We start from the raw sequence: 23277 nt of genomic DNA, 5'->3' as shown, positions 1-23277 counted from the left end.
ATTTCATCGTCAGGCTGTGATGGGATTTTTGTCCTGTTCACTTGGTTTTCTGTTTTTAAGTGCTGTGCAAAATAACTTCTTTTCTTCCAACTATGGATTCAAAGCTGCTAACCACCCACCGGACAGCTGCTAATGCACAGATTATCCCCACAGCCAACAGCTTTAAATAATCAAACTGAGATAATTTTACCTCTGTGACCCAACAAATAAAAAGCAGAATCAGGAAAATCCTCTCGCCCCCACAATCCTACCTAGGTTTTCAAGGGCAGGGTAAGGAGTTTCATCAAAACCAACAGCAGTGGCAAGGTCGCCAGGGTTGTCCTGTCTGGGTTGACGGTGAGATACGGTCATGAGATGCAGTCAGGAGATGAGGCTGTGCTGTAACCTGATGAGACCGTCTCTTTGCTGCTGCAGAAGACATTAAATGAGAGTAGCGTAAGCTGGAAGTTGTGTGTGCAGTCCTGTTTTCACAGGAAAAATTGTGGCTTGGACTCTCTTTCGTTAATGACTTCAGTCTTTAACTCCCGTTCTCCTGGAGAACAGGCGTTTCTTGCAGCTAGCAGGGTTTAGTACCACTGAGAAAACACAACTTGGTGTCACATATCTCAGCATTGCATCCATGCTTCTTCTGTGCTGACTGATCTCTTTAAACATCAAGAAAGAAGAAAATTCTAGCCTAAGAGTCATATCAGAAAACATGGTTTTTTTATGCTTTAAAAGTCTCCTTTTTTTTTTTTTTTTGCCTTTATTTCCCAGGTCAGCTGATTGTGACAATTTTATTTGAAATGGAGTCTTGTCTTTTTGCGTTATTAAATCCTAGCTGCTCGTAGCTTCTCTCTCATTCTCCCTGCCCTTTTCCCCTTTGTTCTAGGAAGCTCATTTCCTTATTCCCACTATTAAGGCTGCTTAGCATGTTGTCCTTGGGAAGCAACGCTCATTTCTTCATGGAAAGAAGCTGCTTAATGTTTCATGTATTACAGTGAATAATTAAATAAAGAAAAAATATATAAGCCCACAGAACTAGCTGGCAGCTGAAAAGGAGAAAGCATTTGCAGTCTGCTGGGGAAAAGTGACACTCCTGGCCTGGTGTCTTAAACCACAAGGGTAAGGTTTAAAAATGAATACGTCTGGCATGACATTCAGAAATCTGGATTTTTCAACTTTCCATGCATTTATAACATTAATCTTTAATTGTCGTATTCTTGAGCTACTGGCTGCGAGAACAGAGCTGAAATTTATGGGGCTAAAGGAAAGCAGGGTGGGAAGCAGAATGAAGTGTCCCCGGGGACTGTGACCTCGCGAGCTGACAGGGATGGAAATGCTGTCAGCACTCTGGCAAGCAGGGAGCTTGGCAGCCCGACAGCACGTGGCACTGGCAGTCTTCGTGTAGGATGTCTAAATAAGGGTTTTTTTTTGGCCTTTAGAGTTCTTTGCACCCTTTCCCGGCTGCTAGAGTCGTTCCCCCTTGTCTTTTGATTTTACAACAGATCTTATTCTAATGCATGTAAATTCAACTGTTCAGTGCTGTGAGATGGGAGGAAAACCTGGGGAGATGGCACTTCTGCGCTGGGGGTTGGGAGAGGGGTGACTGCTTCCAAAATGATCTAAGTTGGCCATGAATTTTTAATTTTTTTTAAATTTTAACAGACCTAGGACCAAGCTGTAATTTTGCAATGACCTTTGCTGTTTTACAGAATGAGATCGGACACCTGCTGTTCTCGTGGCAGCAGAAGCATTGTGCTAACAGTAACTCAGGGCCACGTTGTAAATGGGGATGTGTGTTGCATGGTGCTTTTTTTTTTTTTCCTTTCTCCTTTTTTTTTCCCTTTGCTGTCCACATCATCTCAAACTGATAACGTGCTTTAGCAGAATTTGCAGAGACCAGAGACAGACTGAGGCTCGTTCAGAGCAGTAGCTCCCTATGCCACCTCACATCTCTTCGAATTTGCTTAGCATTAGTCCCACCGGCTAGGGTGGGAGCCTTTGTGTTCTTTTTCTGCCCTTGTGCACTGAGGTGTGTAGGCTGGGTCACGTAATTTGCGTCCGCATCTTTCCACTGCTTTTTGCGTTTCCCTCCCTGTGCATGATCTGCAGCTCTGGCTGCTGCAGGGATGCAGCGAGCAGGATGGTAGTGATGCCCTGCACCACTGTGAAAATTATTTACGTGGATCTGGTGTGTGCGATATACACCAGAGCGACTACACTAATAACCAGAGGACATCTAGCAGCCCTACAGCTTTCACACGCTTCACTGCTCTGCCAGCGCGGCTCCGGCCTGACCTGTGCTCGGAGTGAGAGATGAGGTCCAATCTATCTTGTAGCAGAGCAGGGTGAGGGTTAGGGAGCTGTTGCAGCATCCTGGACAGCATCTGAAATGAGGAGAGAGGGGACTGCTCAGTTCCAAAAAGACTGTCAAAAATTCTTGCTGAGGGTTGGGCTGCGTCATGGCTGTTAACTCTTCTGTTGACTTGTCTATGTGCTGCTGAAGTAGTTGACATTGTGCCCAGCAACTCTTCCCAAAATTGACAGAATTTGCACTAAGTGGCTTATACTTGATAAGGCAGATACAGAAAAAGTGAGAAACGGTTTGAGAGGAAATGTGGATTTTAATTACTGCACCTCATCTGTGGTAGCTCTCTTTGATGGAAGTAAACGCAAATAAAGTGGTGGCTCACCAATTTGTGGTCGGGTACGTGGCAGAAAGGAGAATGGCATTTTAAATGTCACTTATGTGGAAGGCTTAGACTTTTCATTTCAACTTGGTTGATAAATATACTTAACCACACTTCTCGTTTGAATCACACGAATAGTACTGCTGAAATTAGTGGCACTCTTGCTGCGGCTCATTTAAGATGCGTGGTTGCAGCATGACCCAATTCCCACTGAAATAGGTGGAAGAATTTCCCGTTGTTCTGATAAACCCAGATCAGGTCCTAAATCCGTTTAACCCTTCGGACTACTGCTCTGATGTCTGCTTATCGTGATACTGCATTGAGGGAGTGGTACAAATACGGGCACGCACTGCACCAGGCAAAGTGCCTTCCGTAGGGTGTACCGAACAAGGAGCTCTCTCGGGCCCCAGATGCTCTGCAGTTGATATTCTGCTTGCTGTTACTGCATGATTACTTCCCTGCCTCAAACTCTCTTGATTTTTGTTGAGGAAAAACTGCATTTTCTCTGTGCATGGCAGAGCATCTTCTGGAAGTGACAGCGACGCTTAACAAGTGCTTGTGTGTGGGGAGTTGATTAGTTCCAGGCCTGCAGGTCACCTGTGGTGAACCTTGGACTGGGGGACTTCAGCTTCGTGCTGGACACGCAAATGACAGGTAAGAGGAATCGCTGTGTTCAAGAGCTGTGCTGCTGGTAAGAGGGCAGCTGCTGCTGGCTCAGCAGGCAGACCTGGAAATCTGGTAACCTTGCTGTTACAGACCCGAGAATTAAACCCTTCTCACTGAAACGTGAGGCCAGCCTACCAGATTGCCCATAATAAACTATGAAGAGCTGGGAATAAAAACGTGCATGCATCTATTTCTTCTGCAGCAACTTTGTAGCTGGAGGGTCTTCAATTGCTGCAGTGGTGAATGGTGAGAGTCCCCACCGGAGACCTGGCAGCACTCAGCAGTGCTCTGGGAGCTGTGCATGGGGTTTTGTTTGTTTGTCGTCTGGATTAAAAGGATTAAAGGCTTAACCTTTGTACAGCCTTTCAAATAATAACGTGTTTATGTTCATGCTGTGTGTCAGGGAAATATTTTTTCCCCCTTCTAGTTTTCATGATATAGCTAAAGATCTGGGCAGGGACAGGCTTATGTAAAGTGAGGTCTTGGGCTCAAGACCCCCCACACCAGCCAGCTGTGGCAGTCCTGCTATGGCAGTGGCTTTTTAAAATAGATTTCAGAGATTTGCAATTTGCGTTGTAGTCCTTTGAGTGAGTGGCAGTGGCTTTTTTTTCTTCTTCTTTTTTCTTTTGGGATTATTCCAACAGTGCCTAAAGTTTTCGGAAGCATCCAAGTGATTTAACAAATTTGCTGCCATCTGTAAAACAAGACTAAGATGCTGTTGGCTTGTAAAAGGGACTCAAGATCTGTCTTCAACTGGAACATTTCATCGCATCCCTGTGCTCCTTCCCCATGTGATTAAGGGGAGGCCCAGGGCCGCCCCTGGGACCAGCGGGTCCCACCTGCAGGGATGTCATTTGCAAGCTCTGCCAGGACTTACTCTCCTCTGCATGTGGTATGGTGCAATGCCTGCATGGTTTCGGGATGGCTGGTAGGCAGCTGTGTGGGTGGTGGGGTGCGGGTGGCCTAGGGTTGAAGACCTTGTCCTTGGAGCTGCTCCCCAGAGGCAGCCCGGAGCTGAGATTCCGGGGATGGGGGTTTCTTGTGGATGTGTGTGGAAAAAGCTCTCCACTGACAGCTCACTGGCTGGTGGGAAGATGACTCCCCTGTTAGCCAGCATGGTTTAAAGCATCAAGGGGTGCACTTCTGTGGGTGCTGTTTTTCTACAGCTGGCAGAGCTGTAGGATTCCAGTCGGTGCAATTGTCAGCATTGGGATCTGCAAACAGTTGGTAAGAATAAATAAATAAATGTCCTTTTGACTCTTTCTGTTTACAACTGACTGGATATAACGAAGATGATATGACTCTATCATCTGGATTAGATAGCAGCTTTACCATCTGGACTGTCATCACATTCAGTAGCTGTTACCCCTTCATCAAACTGTATCTGAACAGTTCTTTTCTAGTTGTAACAGTCTATATAAATAGTAATTTAAAAACTACAATTCATAGAAAACCTGTGGATCTATGAATGTATAGCCAAAAGATTGTAGGATGCAGCCATGCTCAGGACCTGAGTGACAACTGCTTTTCCTCCAAATACTGTGCATGCAATGTCATCCTCTAGAAAAGGTGGTTACTGTCAAGGACTTTCCTCCAGGGAAATAGATTTTTAAAGAAGGGTGTGAATATTGCGTAAAAATGTACTTTAAGGCGAATCCTTAAGCAAAGTGGTGTAACAATAAGAGTATTTACTTTTCTACTCATCCTTGGCACTGCTAAGTCATAGGTAGTTAACCATTCTCTGCATTTTACAGAGGATTTTATCTTGGAAGAAATTTGCCCTAACCATCCTAAACTTAGAAGACAGTGCATGGGAGACACAAGAGAGCTCATGAAGGGAATACAGACTGAGCTTGAGCAATATACGTTAAATTTGCCAACAGTTCTCCACTGCAATAAATACATCTTCCATGCAATAAATACATCTTGCAACATAACGTTGAAATCTGTGGATTGCAAGCCTGTGCTTTCTGGAATATAATAAATTTCATCCACTCCGCCAAAGGCTCCTGTGGAAATTGTAAATGAAATTAAACCACTATATATGAGTGAAATTGCACCACTGGTTGATTTAGCACACAAACACCTTGTTCTGAGTCTTCACTTGTTTTTCTTAATCAATTCACAGCAAGTCAGGCAAGTTGGGCTGGATGTTAGGCTATGTGGTGGATAACATGAAGAAGCAGATGGAAATATGGTGACAAGTATGGAACTTTTTCTTGGGAAACCCTGTGTAGCATTTATGAGAGCTCCACTTGGCCTATTGTTGGATAAAGGAGGTAAAAGAGACATAAATGCAATCAAAGTGAATTAATTTAAAAGCCTAAGTGAATATTAATAGGAACTGTTATATTCAACAATATACAAGCATGTCTGGCATTTATAGGTGCACTCTGCTGTTTGTTACACATCACATTAAAGAAGAGTCCTGAACCAACATATCAAAATGTCAAACCAACACAGCATTTTTCTTTGATGTTCTTTTTTGTTAAAATGAATTATTGATAGTCTTTCTCATGGCTGGCAGGAGAGATTTCTGATTTTTATTTGCTTATTAGATCAAATCTCCTATTCCTTATGTAGGCAGAGCTCTTTACAACAATATCTAGATGGGATATGTGTAATTAGAGAGCTCAGATTCTTTCTTGCGGGGAATGTTCTCCCCACCCATCATCCCTTGTTGCTGTGATTTCTTGAGCTGATATTTTCATTGGAAGTCTTTAAGTGAATATATAGCCCACCCAGGAGCCGGAGGTCAGGACAAGGGTGTAGCAATGTTGTGTGGGCCCACAGACCACACTGGTGGATCTGCAGGTCTGAAAGAGGGATCTGAGCTGGTTTACCCAAGGATCTGTGGAGAAAAGTCTGCTCTGCTTCCAGTGATGTGGCTTGGGAAGGTGTTTTGCCAGAGCAAGGTCTGATTTGTGGTAGGATTCAGAAAGCCCAAGTGTGCACAGTTCCCATTTTTTTGGAGGCATCAGCAAATAGCAAAGTCTTTATTAGCTACTGTCACCTGCTCTGGAAACCAGCAATCTTGTGGTCCCCATGAGGGCTCTCAGCTGCATGCTCTCTGTACCAGGCTGAGCAGTACCTCTGCCAGTGAGACATTACTGGCCATTGTCAAGGCTCAGAGGTTCACGGTTTGCAAAACTCTTCCACTTTTGAAACGTTAACTCCAGTTACAGGCAGTTGAGTGTTTTGTGGGGGCCCACCTCACCCCGGAGCTTGGCAGACCCAAGCCCATCTGCTGTGCTCCACCTACAGATGCAGAAGTGGTTTTGGCTTGTTTAATTTTAAGGTCAAAAGTCTCTGTAAGAGAAACAGAGGGAAAAAAACAAGGCTTCCTCCTCAAGGTCTGCTGTTTGTCCTGTTTAGTGTTCATTGTTTCTAATTGCTTCCAGAAGATTCTGTGTGAACTGTGAGCCCCAGCTTCAGCTGTTGTTGGGGCTCCTCCAAAACCTCTGGGTTTGTTCAGGCATCGGGGAGGAGGGTGCGAGAGGTGACCGTAGCTCTCATGAAGGGTTTTAAATTTGGATGGAGTAAAGTTGCCTCACTTGGTTTTAGTCAGAATACAGTGACTGGAGGAGGGGCAGACTTAGGCAGACCACCGTACGGAGGGGTGGAGGGACACCCATATTGTCTCCTATTCCCCCCAGCCCCAAATGCAACTCTGTTACAGGACAGATATGGGGTGCACAGTGCCCTTTCTGTGGTTTCAGGAGTGAGGACCAGCAGCCCCTGCCTTCCTGTGCCATTCCCTGTCAACTTCCGTGCTCACCCAGCAGCTCTGCCCTCTTTCTTCATGCTAAATCCTGGCATCCTTTCCCCTTCCCAGTGACCCGCGTTAGGCTCATTGCAGGTCCCGGTGGCTCTGCCTTTGGGGATTGTGTTTAGACCATCCTCCATCCCCTGCCTGAACTCCTTCAGGAGCCTTGGGGGGCTGTCCTCGCCTCCCCCTCCCCTCATGGCCCCTCAGCTGCCTAATTTGGGGCTCCGTCCCTGTATGTGAGTGGGGATGCCGGCCTTGCTCCAGAACACGGTTGTGTCCCAGGCTGTGAGGGGATGATAGCAGCTCTGTGGCAGTAATTACGTGGGCCCAAGGAGGAGCCGTGTGGTGAGGTGAGGTGACGCAGGGGTGGGATGGCGCAGGTCCAGTGCCTGCCTTTTTCTCCGCATCCCTCCAAAGAGCTCGGTGAGTGATTTACCACGCTGCCTGGCGCCGGCCCCGCTGCAAAGCTCTCCGGAAAAAGTACGAGGCCATATGTTTTCACCACTTTTGTTGGTGTTTGGTGATTTCCTGCCTGGCTAGAGGATCTCAGGTGGTGTAGGGGGAGTTTGGGGCCTATCTTTTTGAGGCACTTTTGAGGAATCTTTAGTACAAATTATTTTTATTTCCTTGAGTGTCTATTTTACCAGAACAATAATTTCATTTTACATCCAGATTTATTCTCACTTGGATGAATTTTACTGTATAAACATGCTTTGGGAGGCCTCTGCGCCTGCAGAAAGCCACTCGATGCTGTGGCAGCAAAGCCACCTTTGAACAACCCTCCCCGTCCTTTACCACAGGAGACAGTATCTTGTATTTCATAGCCAAATTTATGGTCTTTGCATGGCTGGTACATTCAGTCATGTCAGGGGGAGGTCACCCAGACAGGGACCCGCTGCAGCCCTTTGGAAACGTGTGAGGTCTCAGCCTTCTGCATGCAGCTGCTTGGGGCTGATCTGCGACCCTGGTGCAGGGAAGAGGTGTTCACAGCCCATCTCTTTTTCTCCCAGCAGTTTTTTTTTTTTTTTAGGTGCAACCACTCAACCCTATCAAGAAGGACACAGGACAATGGATTTCTGTATTACCTCCCTGCTGCCTTGCAGGTAGAGACCAGCTTCTTCCAGGTTGGGAGCCTTTTCCACACATTGCTGTCCATGCTCTCCATAAGGACAGTCATATTCAGGTTTTGCCCTGCAGAAAATGTCATCCCAGCATATAAAGCAGAAATTGCTTCAGCATCTCTTGTACAGCTAGGACATATTTTTGTTTTTGTAACCTCTCTTGTTATTTATTATTTTTCTCCTTGTACATCTTCTACAATTAGCCAAAAACCTCTTTTTCCACTAAACACCATTGCTGGTTTCCTCAACTAACTAATATTTATTGAAGAAAACAGGGAGTTTTTAAAAGTCAGCACAAATCGTATATATGGTTGAGTAAAAGTGGCTGGGTAATGGCTCTGCAAGTTTCCCCACCATGGTTATTTTGGTTGGGGCTGTCTGGAGCAGAGGCGGCGGACGAGGCTGATGTCTGGTGGTTTGTGATACACACATGGAGGGGCTCTGGCAGACCACTGGTGTCATTCTTCTCTTGAGATCACTCCACGACTTAAGTTCTGCAATGAAGGAAATTGAAAAAACCCTTCTCTACACACATGGTAGTAATACTTTATGCATATTTGTAGAAAAGGCTGGTATTTTTCCTGGTTGGTAGTAAATTACTGGAAGAAGGGTAAAAGAGTTACTGAACGGCAATTCTCCCCATCAGGAATAAATGTGCATTTCTCTTGTGCTGTCAAATCACTCCATGTGACACTGAGGTTGTACGGTCATTTTTGGGTCTTCACACTCCTTTGAGTTAGGCACGGATGCTGGAAAACCCTAGGCACTGTCATGTTGCTCCCATGGTGCTATGTCTGTGGGATTATCAGTGGTTTGTGTGTGTTTTTTGGACAGTGGTTTGAGAGCTTGTGCTTGCCACATGGTGCTAATGGATTTTGGGCTAGTACTGGACCGACTCCAGAAGGACAGAGCTGTGGGACTGGGGTCTTTGCTCAACCTTTGTAGCAGGAAGAGAAATAGTTCAGCGTTTATGCCAATAATATAATGGTTTAATTTTCAGTAATTTCTCCAAGAATTAGCTGTGGATTTTTTTTTTTTTTTTTTACCTTGCACATAAGCTTCATTTAATCAGTGTACAGGTGCCTAGGTTTTTGCTCATCTGACCAAATACAAGTGCTCTCAGAGTTACTGCTCTTGCATGTCTTGCATTCAGTGCATAAAAACTGGCAGTGCTTTGGGGCTCTTCACATAGCCTTAAAGGAGATGTCTAGAAAAGTCTAATGAATTGCTCCTTATAAAAAACAGCTTTTCTCTGCCAGCTAAAATGGGCATTCAGATATATAATATAGGAAGGGAAGTGAGGTGAAATTAATCAAATCCGTAGTTCCTAAAGTGACAAAATACCTAAATAATTTAATGCCAGGTTGACCCAAGATGGCATTCTGTGTGTAAATCAAACTAATATTACAGTCGCAAAGGACCATCTTTACTTTCTAAACTGTGCATACTTCTTCTCCTGGGGAGGCGAAGAGGGAAGAAACCAGAGGTGACAGACATGCAAGTATTGCTACACAGCCTTTGAGTGATGACAACAAAGGTGGCAAGAGCGTTGTCAGAGATTGCATGGACAAAGCTTGGAGGGTTGCAGCTGAAGCCAAACCAATTGCTGGTTGATGCCCAAAGCATGAGCTAATATGTTTTTATCCCTTTCCATTCTTTTTGTTTATTGATAAAGTGGTGTAATTCCCAGATGTTAATATTTTATACAACTATTTTTCTATTATTTTATCTCCTCCCCAGAAGATTAGCCATGTGGGCATTAGCAATCCTGAGTATGCTCCTCTGATAGGGAAGGGAGTCACACCCAAAGCAAAATCTGGCTGATGAGGAAGCAGGGTTTCCAAGGGGCAGGTCCAAAACGATAAAAACTTTCTTCCTCCTGTGTTAGAGGAAGAGACGCTGAAATACTCAAAAACGTGACAGGATAGAAGGAGAAATGTAGTACCTTAACTTGACATTACAGATACATTTTGGAAATTCTAACGCCCAAAGGGATTAACCGAAGTTGTATTTTAATGAATAGAAGATTATCAAGTATGTGTTTAACTTCATTTTGTGCCTTAAGTTGCATGTGAGGAGGCTTTTTTCTCCTTGCAGAGTAATCTTTATGATTCTGCTTTAATGATTTTCTTGTCTGTCTGGAAAACAGAAGAAGAAATTTTAAAAATAATTAAACTTTTCTCCATATCCACTTTCTCTGTGGCTGTCATCTATAACTCTTTAATGATGTACATGCTTTGCATAGATGATATATTTTAAAATGGCTTGTATAAGAAAAAAATCCCTTCCTATTTTTGCAGTGCATTTTAATAATAACTTTTATCAGCCTACAAATGAAACTTTTCCTCCAACTTTGAACTTTCTGTAATGGAATGAGATAACATCTAATTCTGTACTTCACATACACCATGGGCCAAATCGATCCCTCGCTTTAATTCCATTAAGTGGGTTTTGCAGAGGAAGGAGTAATTTACAGGAAGCACTTGGCCCCAAATCATCCTCAAAGTGATGGAAGATGGCAGATTAGGTACTGTAGGGGCATATGGAGGTGGATCCCACTGCAGCTGCCTTCACATTGGTGAGAGATTAAATGAAGCTTTGAGTGGCAGAGCCTTCTTCTTAAGAAGAAGGGATGTTAAGCCAGCTCTGCTAAAATCGTGCCATCAGCCCGCTCAGGATCCTCACCCACCTCTGCCTTCCCGTGTCAGCCGAAGGACGCTGGCTGCACTGATGCAGACAGTGATTGCATTGCTCCACGGCCTTGACAGGGTGCAACAACCTGAGATTTGATGTGGCATGACAAGACACACACTTCTGCTCCAGTAGCCAGGCTGTTCACGTGCAGTGCAGTCTGCGGGAAAGTCTCCTAGGACAGTTCGGTGGTACCAGGTGCGGTTAAGTAGAGCACGCTGGCTAAGATGAAAGTTGAATTTAAGAACAGGCTTCTTTTCCTCTCCTCCCCCTTCCTCTGTTGTTTCACCACCGCAATGGGATGTCTTCCTGATTCCCCCTCGCTCCCCAAAACGCACAAGCCCCCCTTCCTGTGCAGTGTAACTAATCTCGTTTGCTGACTGAGTTCTGCTGGGGCCTTTAAAGTGGTGCCAGCTACTACGTGCTAAATGTAGCATGGCAGCATTTCAGAGTGAAGCTAAAAACCCAAATCCAATAAGCAAGGAAATAACCGTAAAGATGAAACCCTAGTTTCCATTCTGCCTCTCCGCTCGCTGCCTGATGGGACAGCTTTGCACTAAAAGTTGGCCATGGACCATATGCTAGAAGTATGCAGGCTTCTTTTTTTCCTCTTTAAGCTCGAAACTGTGAATAGACACATTTTTTAATCTTATAGGAAAATCACTTTATTTTCAGGGATGAGTTTTCGGGCAGTTTGGATTTCTTTTTCTCTGTGCTGGGATTAGTAAACAGCAGCAAAACTCACACTTCTCTTTTTAAATCCCCATTCAGAATGGAAGGGGAGTATCAGTTCTGATCATGAAAGGCATTGGCTTTCATGAAAATTAGCAGAAAGATTTTTTTTTTTTTAAATATCAAGGAAATCAGATTAGTGAGACTTTTACAGTGAAAAAGTTTTGTGAAGGATGCAGGTTAAACAATTTCTTATTTATTTAGCTTGCAGGGAGATGACAAATTTGCCAAAAAAAAAAAAGAAAAGAAAAGAAAAGAAAAAGAAAAAGGCAAAAGAACAAAAGAACCTCCAAAATGCAGCCATTGATCATGGCAGTGGGGGCACATCATGGGATTGAATAAAAGGGGCATGAGGGAATCCATCCCTAGCGCTGGGAACATGTGCTGAAAGCAGGAAGACTGGGACTCTGGGGGCACCTAAAATGGCAGAGAGATGTTTCTTTTCTGCAAGGACACCCCGAGGTAAAGCTGTTCTTACAAGGTTTCATCAGGCCAATTTTTGTTTTATTTTATTTTAATTGAACAAAAAATGAGGAAATTCACCAGTATGAGGAGGATTAAGTGTGGATAATCCATTTTTGTGACTCATTCTGATAAGAAAAGAGCTCATCAGCTCCCTGTAGCCTTACATCTGAAGACAGTTGCTGACAGATTGCATAAAATATGTCTCTGCATTTTTAGGACCCCGAGACAGCATCTTGCGAGCAGATAAAACCAAATAAAACCTGACAAACCATCTTTGTACTGGAGAGATGAGAAGGAAGATGTAGATACATTTTGTTGGAGGATTTGAATATGATGCTATGAGGAAAGGCTCCGAGTTATAATTTAAACTCCTTAAATGTTTTCTTAAACATGAAGGATCTCAGTTAATTAAAAGTTATTGCATAACTGTTGCTGGGGAGTGAAAAGTTTATTTTTAATTACACTGTGTTGCATAATGGTTACATGATGACAGAGGCATCAGGATGAAATGTAGAGATTTAAGTATACCTTTTTTAATACACTGAAATTAAAAAGTGAGGTGGTAATGCACTCATTCATTCCTGACTTGTCCCATGTGCTTGGATCTGTTTCATGGCCTTTGCTTCAGCTCCAAGCTTTTGGAGGCAGGATCAGTCTGTTCTGTACTTGGGCAGCCCATGGCCATGGTGAAGACTTCCTGAACATGGTGTTCAGCAAAATAATAAGTATTCTAGTCTGCTTTCAGCTTCTTGTTTGATCTTGAAATGTTTTGGCCAGCACACCCATACACACGCAGCTGTAACTAATATGCCAACAAATCACTTCTGTAATTTATCGTAATTGAGGAAAGCCTATTTAAGCTGGATGATTTCTTAAGTAATTTATTTAACATTGGTTATAAAACTATATTTTTGCCTCGATACAATGAGCTGTTGGCTTTAAAAGCTGAGCATGCAGCAGGACAATTAGGTCTGTTATTTTTAACCAGAGTCAGTATCTACATAAAAGCTGTTAATGCGAAATAGGAAGGTGTGATGGATGGGCTATGAACTAAATTTTTGCTTATAATGTAAGTGAAAGACAAACTTCTTTTTTTTTGATCTCACTTAAAAATATTTCCTATGATATGAAATACTTCCTTACTCCTTACTTTGAAGACTTTTTGTGTCTGCTGTGTGTTTACCAATGCTGGAACAGGGTCAGTTTGGTGCTTTGGGTCACTGAAAACCTTTCCCTCTCCCTGAGAGGTGGTGGGTGGCTCTGCGGCACTCACCCTTTGAGGGACATGCTGAGGCCCTGATGGCTGAAATAGCAGGCTTTGAAGTTCAAGTTCAATGTATCCAGCCAAAATATTCACCTGGAGGTGCGTGGAGTCACCGGGCGTAACAGAGTCCCAGTGGCTGATCAAGCCAAGCAGAAAACCAGCCAGGAAAACGGTGGCTGGTAGAGTGGTCCTGGTTTGACCTTTTTAGACTTAAAAAGGCTTGTTTCCAGCCGTGAGCAAACTGTCCGTTTCCCTTTGCTTTGACAAGCCATCTTCCTATAAAAGGGGTGATGATGATGATGATTGTTGTTGAGCTGGCCTATATTGTGAAGGGGTTTTAAGTTAAATGATGATAGAAGCATAACAGCTCCAAGCAGATCTGGTATGAGAATCCTTTTCTTTGTGGCCTCGGTCACCCCTTCCCCCTCTCCAAATTCTGTAATTTCTGTAAATACCCAAGACTTTCTTGAGTTACTGAGGAAAAAGCTGGAATTGATTTACAAGCTGACTTAATGTGGCTTTCATCAGAAACTCCCAGCAATTGAATATTTCTGGCAAAGTCATGTTAGAGGTTTAGAGCTTGCTTTGTGAATGTGTTTATTAATTAATGTCTGTCTCTTTTTCATGGCTTTGATTTTTATGTTTTATTTTTGAATGGAAAGTATTGCAAAGGATTTAATCATAGTGATTTTCAAATTCTTTTGTCTTAAAAGTATTTGTCAGCAAAATGATATGAATTTGAATGGATGTAAAGATTAAAAATGTCAGGTCCTTTCAATAACAGGGAATTAGCTTAGAGAAGATCTTCAATGTCAAGTTGTATCTGTGAAGTCAGACATGCAGAGATCCCTGTCTGAGGTACAGGAAGTCTTATGGCTGGGGTTGAATTTATTGGGAATTAGGAGACTTCCTAACTATTTGTGATGTTGTTTATGAACCTGCTTTTACCCAATTATCTGACGTGGAAGTTAACCCTTGGACTGATAACATGTTCCTGGTGCTAACACCTGGATGGACAGCAGGCTTGGTGCACTGACTTTTCTTTTCATGCTTGGCCATATATCTGAATGTCACGTTACGTAGGACAAAAAGAAAAACGGTTGTTTAAATATTCATTTGTGAGCTGTTTTCTGGCTGCCAAAAGTATGTACTTCTTCCTTTACTGTCCCTTTGAAGGACTTCATTCAATTCTTTTCAGATACTTGGTAAAAGATAGGAAGAAATGAGGGGTGTCTGATGGTCTCTCTGAACCAGTCTGGTTTCCCCATAGGTATGGGGACTCCTAAATTGGGATTAAGATGCCTGTATGATTTTGAAGGTGCTGTGCTACAATCCGGCATCCTTGCATTGGCAAGGCGTGTACTGTGGTAACAGGGCTATGCTGTGTAGTGTTTTTCTTAATTATTTTTCTTAAATACTATGGGGAAGTACTTGCCAATTGCGAAACTGAAAGCAGAGCATAACCAGAGTTGCAGCAAAGAGGGGTGTTGGTGTTTGGGGAAGGACTTGTTGTGGGGAATGGTTCAGCTCCTCATCCTCACTCTCCAGAAATAGATTGGAAGGGAGAAGGACACTGAGTAGTTGCAACAACAAACAGATAACCCCATCCAGCTACCTATCCCAGGAATAAGTAATTGTGCGGCTGGATATGATGTTACTGGCAGCAGGCACAGAGGAGTTACTGGATAGTTTCGCAATAAAAGGCTGCAAAGAATAATTAGTGCTTAGCCCTGATGAAACCGCATCGGTCTGGCCCGCACACCAGAACCCTCGTGTCCACAAAGGGGTTGAAAACTTCTCTTTGCAAGTTAGATAGCTTTCCGTAGCAGTGAGGAAAAATAAGCCTCTGCTTTAAACTCTGTCTCACTGGGCTCCGCTGTGCAAATCATAATCTGGTTGTGATCGAGAATCATTGGCTTTTGCTGTGAGCTTGTTTCAGGGAAGAACCTCTCTCATGGCTGGTTTCTCTAGGATTTGACTGAAAATAGGCAGCAGCCATCACCTTGTGTGTGTGTGTCCCTGAAATGGATAGTGCTTGGTGTCCTTCTTTGCACCTTGACCAGGCCTGCTGGCATCTTACATGGGAGGTTTATAAGTTTTCAATCAGTTCAAAACAGGACAAGGTAGAACTGAGGTTTGTTTGAGAGCTTTTGTCGTGGTGTGTTCCTAATCTGTAGTGGTCTGGTTTATCATTTGAAAGCCATTTTTTCTCAGGGGTAGGAGACCTTTTCTGGGGTGGGAGTGAATTACCCATTTGTTTTCATAGCAAAATGGGTTTCCTCCCCCCTTAAATGTAAACAGAAAGGAGGCAGCATCATTTGGCAAAGGAACATTTAGGTTAAGTTTCCTTTTGCCGGAAATGTTTCTGCTTAGTTGTTAAAAACAGATTGAGGTTTTTGACAGCACAATGTGGTGTCCAACCCATGTGTGGGTGGCAGGGAAGACTTTGTAAGGGGAGTGCCAGATGTTTTCCTCTGCCTCAGGGAATTTCTTTGAAAATTCTCATCCTTTTGGTACAATCTGCTGCTGTACAAACTGCAGAAATGTGTGTGAACCCCAAGCGTACGCGCCGCCAGCGGGCAGCGAGCCGGCACTCGAATCCACTGGGAGCTCAGTAGGAAGACAGGAGATCTTGATTTGATCCACTTGATTTGGAGGTCCATGGCCACCTGTGTCACTCAGTCATCGTCTCCAGGGCATCGCTACCATACATATGAATCGAGCTTAAAGAGGGTCTGTAATGGAGGTAATGTCACTCGTGGTCACTGGCGGTGCTGGCTGTCACTCATGGATTTTCTCGCCTGTGATGACTCTATGAGAATTGTCTCTAGCTGACCTATATGATCCTTCCCAAGCCTTTTTCTTGGGGATTGGAAATGTCTGCTTTGTTCTTACAGCACCTTTTTTCCCTTGATTTTTGTTTTACCGATGCTCAGCTGCAATATGATAGGTATTGAGTGCAATGAGTACGTGAATATCCTGCTTTAGGGTCAGTGTAGAAAATGTATGTCTGTGTTCTTGGTGAGGACACAGCGGTCAATAGTAGTGCAGTTGGCTATTGGGGTGAATTGTGTCTGTTTTCTGCCGAGTATCTATTTTTGCTCCAAGGAGGCATATGGACCAGAAAGTTAAAAAATATAGAACCAGAGGGACACCAGGAACAGTGGGATCCAGCTGCCTGTCTTGGAGCAGGACCAATATACTTAGGCCATCTTTGATTGATCCCAGCTTACTTAGTCTGTTCTTTTAAAAACCTAAGGGACGGACTTGCTGAAAGCAAGTAGCTTGTTCCTGTATGCCCTGTCCTTGCATTTTTTTTCTAATATGTAACCTAAATAGTCCTTGCTGAAAATTAAGCAGATTAATTTTTGTTTTATTCTCAATGGGCTTGCAGTACAATTGACTGCTGTCCTTTTTATAACCTTACACAGCTTTGAAGACTCTCATTATGCTCAGGCCTTCCTTTCTGAGAATAAACTTGTTCTTCTAGCCTTCTCTCAAAGGGACACAAAGCCTTGCAGTAAAATATCCAAAATCTGGAATATTTCTGTTGGTCACCCAGGTTGTCTTGGGAACTTTTTTTATGGTGTACAATGGAGCCGATTCATGGAAAAATGTTTGTTGTGATCTGTGATATCTATATTTATATCTAAGCAGTTTATTCATTCTAAATCTGAATCTCTTTATAAAGATGACTTTACCAGACATAACTACATGTGTAACCAAAAATAAATAATTTCTAAGACAAAACTCTACTGAATATCCTTTTTGCACAACAGCAAGGAATATTCTACTTTCTTCCTTTCAAAATCTAAAAAGCAAATATTCAGGGAGTCGTATTTTTTTTCTTTTTCTCCCTTCTTTGTTTGAACCCCCCCTGAAGAAATCATGCATCTTCTAGAAATCTACAGGCAACTTTCTGAATGTTGGGGCAGCCAGAGCTGGGGTTTCTCTGTGGATCTGAACAACTTCAAGCTACTTGCTTGCTGCTGAATATTTGGCTGTGTGGGAGGGTTTTCTACGAGTGGGAGGGTTTTCTTTTTACTCTCTTTTCCTAAAAGCAATGAGAAGAAGAAGGGAAAAAGCACTCTAACTAAATTCTAGTTCCAAATTTATTCAACAGATCACAGCTTCCATACCATGGATACAGACTATCTCACTAATATTCCCAACAAAGAAAGGAGGCAGTGCCACAGATCTGCAATTAGTATTTTGCTTCAGCAAAATATTGTGATTTAGCCGTCCTGGTTCTCCATATGTATAAAATCAGCATTTTTTTTTTTGAGCGCTATTTTGTACTCTGCTTTAGTTTCTTGTGAAAAATATTGCAGCAGAAACTGGTACTTAGTTTATAAAAAGCACTATCAGTACCACGTAGAGGGATGTTTGTGCTTTGTGACGTGGTGCGGTGGATCCTCTCTTCAAATTATAGGTGGTCAAAGTTAATTGCAAGTGTGGTGCCAGGCTGCAGCCAGCTCCAGGGCTGCCTGGCCTGGCCTTGTTGTTGGCTTCCCATGCTGTGCACCCAAAAGCTTGAACTGCTGGCATGAAAGCTATGGATTGGGCACCTGCCTGCATGTGCTGCTGCTGCCCTTGCTCCTGCAGAGGTGATCAGGGCAACGCCGTGGTCTCACCAGTACTTTGTTGCAGCTGATAAATATATAGTTGGTGAAGGCTGATAGACAGTGCCTTGCCTGATATGCTGCCTGTCTGAGCAGTACAGTTTGTAAAACAGAGGACGTGCAAAGAAGAGTGTACCTGGATCTCAGTCACACTGGCTTGTACTTTAGTGTTTCTGCTGCCCAGAGATGTTGGGGGAAAGCTTCATAGTAGCCAGGGTGCTCACAGTTTTGTGTGAGGGTTTCTGTTAAATAAAAGGTCTGAAACCTGGAAAATAACACCAGAAAACCCTCAAGATCTGGAAAGAGGTGCTTAGTGCATTTATGCAGGTTTGCATTCCCACCACTTTAGAAATGCTAAGTTGTACTTCATAAATCATTTTTTTCCTCTTTTTACCCTCACCGCCACCATCACTTCGTGGATGCCACCAGGTGTGATCAGCAAATAACCTGTCAATGCAGCAGTGCATCTTCCTGTGTGTCTGGGGCCCATGGGGGATGCTTTGCATGCATGCAGCTTATTTAGGGAAGTACTTGGGATTTGCAGACCTAATGGGAATTGAAGTTTGTTTTCTCTCCCATGGTAACCACCAGTTTCTGTCAACTAGCTCAGTACAAATCACTGTCTTTTATGTGGAGACAAATTTTTGTGGAGAAATAACTAAAAAAACAAAAAACCCCAAACAAACAGAGCTGCTGTACATTTAGAGAAAAGATGTGTCTTAACTTAATGTCTACTTCTAGAGGAATTGTTTTCCTGTTTTTCATTCACTTAACTACTTGGAGCCCAAGCTTAGCACCCTTTACCCTGGCCAGCAGTGACTTCCATGTCTCCCACCAGTCCCCAGGGCTCTGCCCAGAATTTGTTTTCTTAAAATGTCTTCCTTGCAACCTCATCTCAGGCTGCAATTTCCTCTTTCTCTAGTTTCCCTGGTTTTGCTAAACCCCAAGTATCTTTGATATCCTTTGTTATGTCTTCCCCGTGCTTCACCCAGTTCCCTATGACCTTCCTAACATTTAATCAAGAGGTTGTTTTTCCTTTAGCTTGTAGCCTTACATTAGCTAATCTGGGCTCTGAACATAACTGGTTTGTCTTGGGGTATGATTTTAACTGGGATCAAGAGTGAGCATACTGTTACTGCTGCTGCATTAGCATAGATGCTGTGTCAGTCGTTCCCTGGCAGTCTGTGAGGGGACAGCTCTCTGGCACCCAGCTTGCTCTGAGGTGCCTGCTGATGGTTGTCTTCTCCTCTGGTGCAGAGCTACATCTGCAGCCCTTCCTCTTCTTGGCATAGGGGAAATGCTGTTAGAAATGCTGCAGCCACTCTGGGACATCACCAACTAATGCAACTGGGGCAGTTCAGAATTTCTCCTGAATTGTTTTGGGAAATCTGCTGGGCTGAACTTGGCACGGAAAAGCACCCAGTGTTTGAGCACAGAGATTTGCCCAGTGCAGCTGAGGATCCTGCTGAGTAATGCTTAAGATGTTTCCTTCATTTGTATTTTCATATATTATGTTTTCGGCCAGTGTGCAGGCAATCCAACAAACTCTGTTAACAACGTCATCCTATGGGGATTAGCTAATGACTTTCCATACTGATTGGGTAATGACTTTTTGGAAAGTGAGAGCTCAGCAGAAAACAATCCTGGCAATTACTGTCTCCTCATGTCAATACTGCAAATGCTGCAGAGCAGCTCCACGAATGAAATGGCTTAACTTTGCAAATAAGTCTCTGTCTCTTTAGCCTCCGTACAGAGTCTCTTTTTCTTCTCTGACCCGAGAATATCTTCTATGCTCTAAGATTTTTGGGGTTGAGAGAGGGGTTATAACCCTTGTCTGCTGCAAGAGCCTTTTGGGGTCTGGTTGGCATTCTGAGAGCAGTCCCACGATGCAGCCAGGCACTGCAATGTCGCCTGTCCCCCTGCTGTGCAGGTCTGTCCCCTCCTTTGCACTGGGCTCACGTGGGCTGTGGTCACCTCGGTGCCCTGGGAGGGAGAGCAATGCTGTCACCTGGGTTAGGGTGGAGGAATGGTGGCAGGGAAGTGTCGGGGAATGAATCCAGCCTTGCTCTTGTGCCTTCTTCTAAGCTGTCATCGAGAGTGCAACTCAGCACCGAGGCTTGGTGAGATACTGCTGGAGGCATGCAGAGCCAGCAGGCTTTTGTGCTGGGCAAGCGATACTGGCACCATTAAATCCTCCTTTCATCCCTTTCCTTCTTCAAAAGGAAAATCTCAAAATGCCCAAATCCCAGTAGAAAAAAAAAAAAAAAAAAGCATTTTAGGCATCCCAGCTTGGTACTGGCACCTCTGGACTCCAACACTCTCTTGGAAATGTGTGATTGAGTTGTGAGGAAGTCTGTAAGCAGATCCCTGTATGAAGGGCTGGAATCCAAGGCAGAAATCACTGCTGATTTAGACCTTAGACCTCGTAAGAGGTTAGGAAAAGGGCAAGTTTTCAACCAGACTTCTGACCTCTCTTCCAGGGCGGTGGAGCCTAACCTCACATTGACCCATAGTGTATGTGAAGGAGAACAATCAAACAACAAGAACAACTCAGAAGAAAAACAAAAATATGCCCAAGAAGAGAACTGAACAAACCAACACTGTAGGGTTTTGCTTCCTTGTGGAAGCAAGGAAGGATGCAGAGCCCAAGTTTCCTGGCATTTGTAGCCGTTCATACTTTTTCTAAGCACCTGCTTTGCCAGCAAGACAACAGTTAAAAGATGTGTCCATCGCTGCATCTGCAACTGCAGCCTTTGAACATTGCTGTCCATAATTATTATGCATTTTACCATTTCTCTGATGCTCCCTGTAGTCATGTTTGAGAGCCAAAGCACGTCATTGAGTCCCATTAGAGATGCTGAAACCCTTGCTGCTGTGCGCTGTTTGTTTGATCTCTCAGATTTCTCCTGGGACAATGCAGGAGGAAAATGGCCAGTGAGATGTGGCTGGGAAGGAATGGCCAAAATGGGCATGTATTTGATGGTAGCTTCTGCCATGCTTCTTTCTTGCTCTGGGCTTGGCAGGCTTGCGTAAGCCTCAGGCTATGTGTAATAGCTGTCAATGAAGTTCTGGCTTGTGATTTTAATTGTGGTTTGGAGCCCACCTTGTAGTTTTGGGATCCACAACATCCCACAGTAATGAGTTTCCTTACTTAACTGTGCATGGAAAGCTTTTCTTGCTTGATGATCCCTCTTGAAGCCTCCTGCTCTTCAGCTGTGGAAAAGGTGGGAATAAATGGAGGGGCAAGAATTTGTAGTATGATATGTTATTTTTAAGTGGAAAAAATAAAAACCCATCCTACCTAGAAATGGGATAGGTAAGTTTGTAAGCAACAATAGTATGGCCTGCGTGCCACAGTTTGCCTCCTGATGTCCAGAGTTTATAACACAAATCTTTCACAGATAGTTAGGAAGAGGAAAAATTGCAGATATACAATGTATTGGTCCTACATCTAGCTACTCCAATCTGAGTGTGTTTCTTTCACCTACCCTGTATAAAAGTGAGTGGAAATGACTTTTACATTTCCAACAGATAGTCCACAGGAAAGGATAATAAGTAGGTTTCCACTGCTGCTCCTACTTAAGCAGAGTTGGTAAGCTTGGTTATAGACAGCAGCTTAAAATGAAGCGTTGAATAGATCATGATGGTAACCTCAGAGAACCACACAATTAAGGAAATTCTTCTTGTGCTTGTTTTTCCTGATGCCTGTTGCTTTGGAGAGTTATTTGTGATGTGTACAAAGGTGTTCCCTGCCACAGCTGCTCAGCGTGTTCCCCCCTGGTACAGACCTTCCTCAAGGAGGATCACGCCTTGCCCAAGTTTCGGGGGCATTTGCTCAGCTGAAGTGCAGTTTTGTTTTGCCTTTGTTTTGCCAGCTGTATGCTTCCCACTCAGCCACAATACAAAAGTCAAGAGGGTTTTTTGTGCAAGCAATTTCTTCCTCCTCCTCCAAAAAAGCAGTGGCAGATCTTTCTCTGGAGACCACATACAAGATGCTATGAGCGTGCAGATCCAGGAGATTATAATGCAAACTGATTTGCAACCTCTGAGTGCAGCGAACATTGCCAGCTGTTGGCTGCAATAAAGAGCTGCTGTGTCCCTCGGTTTGGAGCCTGCTGTCGTCTCCAGCCACGCTATGAATGGCGCCAAGCACATCCCTGCACAACCACCCGCTGGAGGGGGGACATCCCTACAAGTGTCCCCAGGAGCAAGTCCCCAGTGCTGCCACCCGTCTTGCTCTGGCTCTTGCTGAGCAGACTCGCCCCTTTCACTGTGCTTCTTGTCATTCAGCTGCTTTTGTCCTCGCCTGCTCCCCTACTACAGCTGTTCTAGTTGTGTTGTCTCTCTGCAGTGTTTTAACAAGCTGTGGGTAACTACTGGTGCTCCCCCGCACTCCTGCATCTTCAGCATTTTGGTTGAAATCTTACTACTTGGGCTGATTTCTGCTATTATCATTCCTTGTCCTGATTTTGCAGATTATAAATTTAAATGAAGGGAGCTCCGATTTTCTGCTCTTCACTGCTCTCGGGCCCTTGCTGCATAGTAAACGACCAGCTGACAAACACTGCGCGTAAAATCATGCATATTCCTGCTGACGTTGTTGACAGCTGAGCTCATGCATAAAAAAAAGTGCCATAAAGCATAGGTAGCTCTGCAGACTTCTGCTCTATTTATTGCCGAAGTCAGAACATTGGTCAAAGGCTCCTCTATGAATGGGAGATGACATTTCCCCATCTGCTCGTGCGAGGGGAGGAGTTTGTCACTGTGGTTTGAAAAGCGGAATAATAGTTACGAGACAAATGAGCAGGCCAGAATGGAATATGCTGTATGGATAATTGCTCCTGAGTTGCAAATGTGTGCAGTGAGTAGGGACTGTGTAGAAATGCTGTTGGGAACACTTGTGAGGGCTTTTAAATGCTGCTGGCAAAGCAGAATGGTGCTTCTTTCTGAACGTGAAGCAAAATAAGACTGAGATTTCATAATAATTTTAAAATGAGGAGTAACAAGAAAGTGTTTATGCGTCTTTTTGAACCTGTCTTCTTCCTCTCTTCCAAACTGTTCCCACTTACAAAACCAGAAATCCAAGGATGTGCTCCACAGACACGGTGGTCACGTCTCACCTTGCTGCCTTCTTGCAGCTTATCAGCAAATTGTTTATCCATCAAAAAAGGTGACTCTGGGACATGAGCTGCCCTTCAGTTTGCCACACCATCTGACTGAATGCAGAGCGGAGGATCTGCAGTCAGGTAATCAGACAGTATCTGCATTCTCTGCC

At 43.9% G+C, this 23277-nt stretch overlaps 2 protein-coding genes across 7 annotated transcripts in view; one reads left to right on the top strand and one right to left on the bottom strand.

Moving 5' to 3' along the window:
- SUB1 (SUB1 regulator of transcription) overlaps positions 1-23277 on the bottom strand; it is a 376115-nt gene that overhangs the window by 190722 nt on the left and 162116 nt on the right. The gene's annotated exons all lie outside the window — the stretch shown is intronic.
- PDZD2 (PDZ domain containing 2) overlaps positions 1-23277 on the top strand; it is a 197673-nt gene that overhangs the window by 13586 nt on the left and 160810 nt on the right. Inside the window, exons 1-2 of one of the 6 annotated variants that reach the window (XM_066988317.1) lie at positions 4552-7457; positions 8138-8231. The exons of 3 other annotated variants lie outside the window; for them this stretch is intronic. The gene's annotated coding sequence lies outside the window, so the exon portion shown is untranslated. Of the gene's footprint in view, positions 1-4551; positions 7588-8137; positions 8232-23277 lie in introns of those variants that run through there. 2 more of the 6 variants (XM_066988316.1, XM_066988318.1) reach the window with 2 other exon arrangements.

Source organism: Anser cygnoides, chromosome Z, assembly GCF_040182565.1.
Source record: "Anser cygnoides isolate HZ-2024a breed goose chromosome Z, Taihu_goose_T2T_genome, whole genome shotgun sequence".
In the NCBI taxonomy this organism is placed as follows: Eukaryota; Metazoa; Chordata; class Aves; order Anseriformes; family Anatidae; genus Anser; species Anser cygnoides.
Note: the sequence above shows the minus strand (reverse complement) of the source record. Positions and strands in the feature narration are given on the sequence as shown.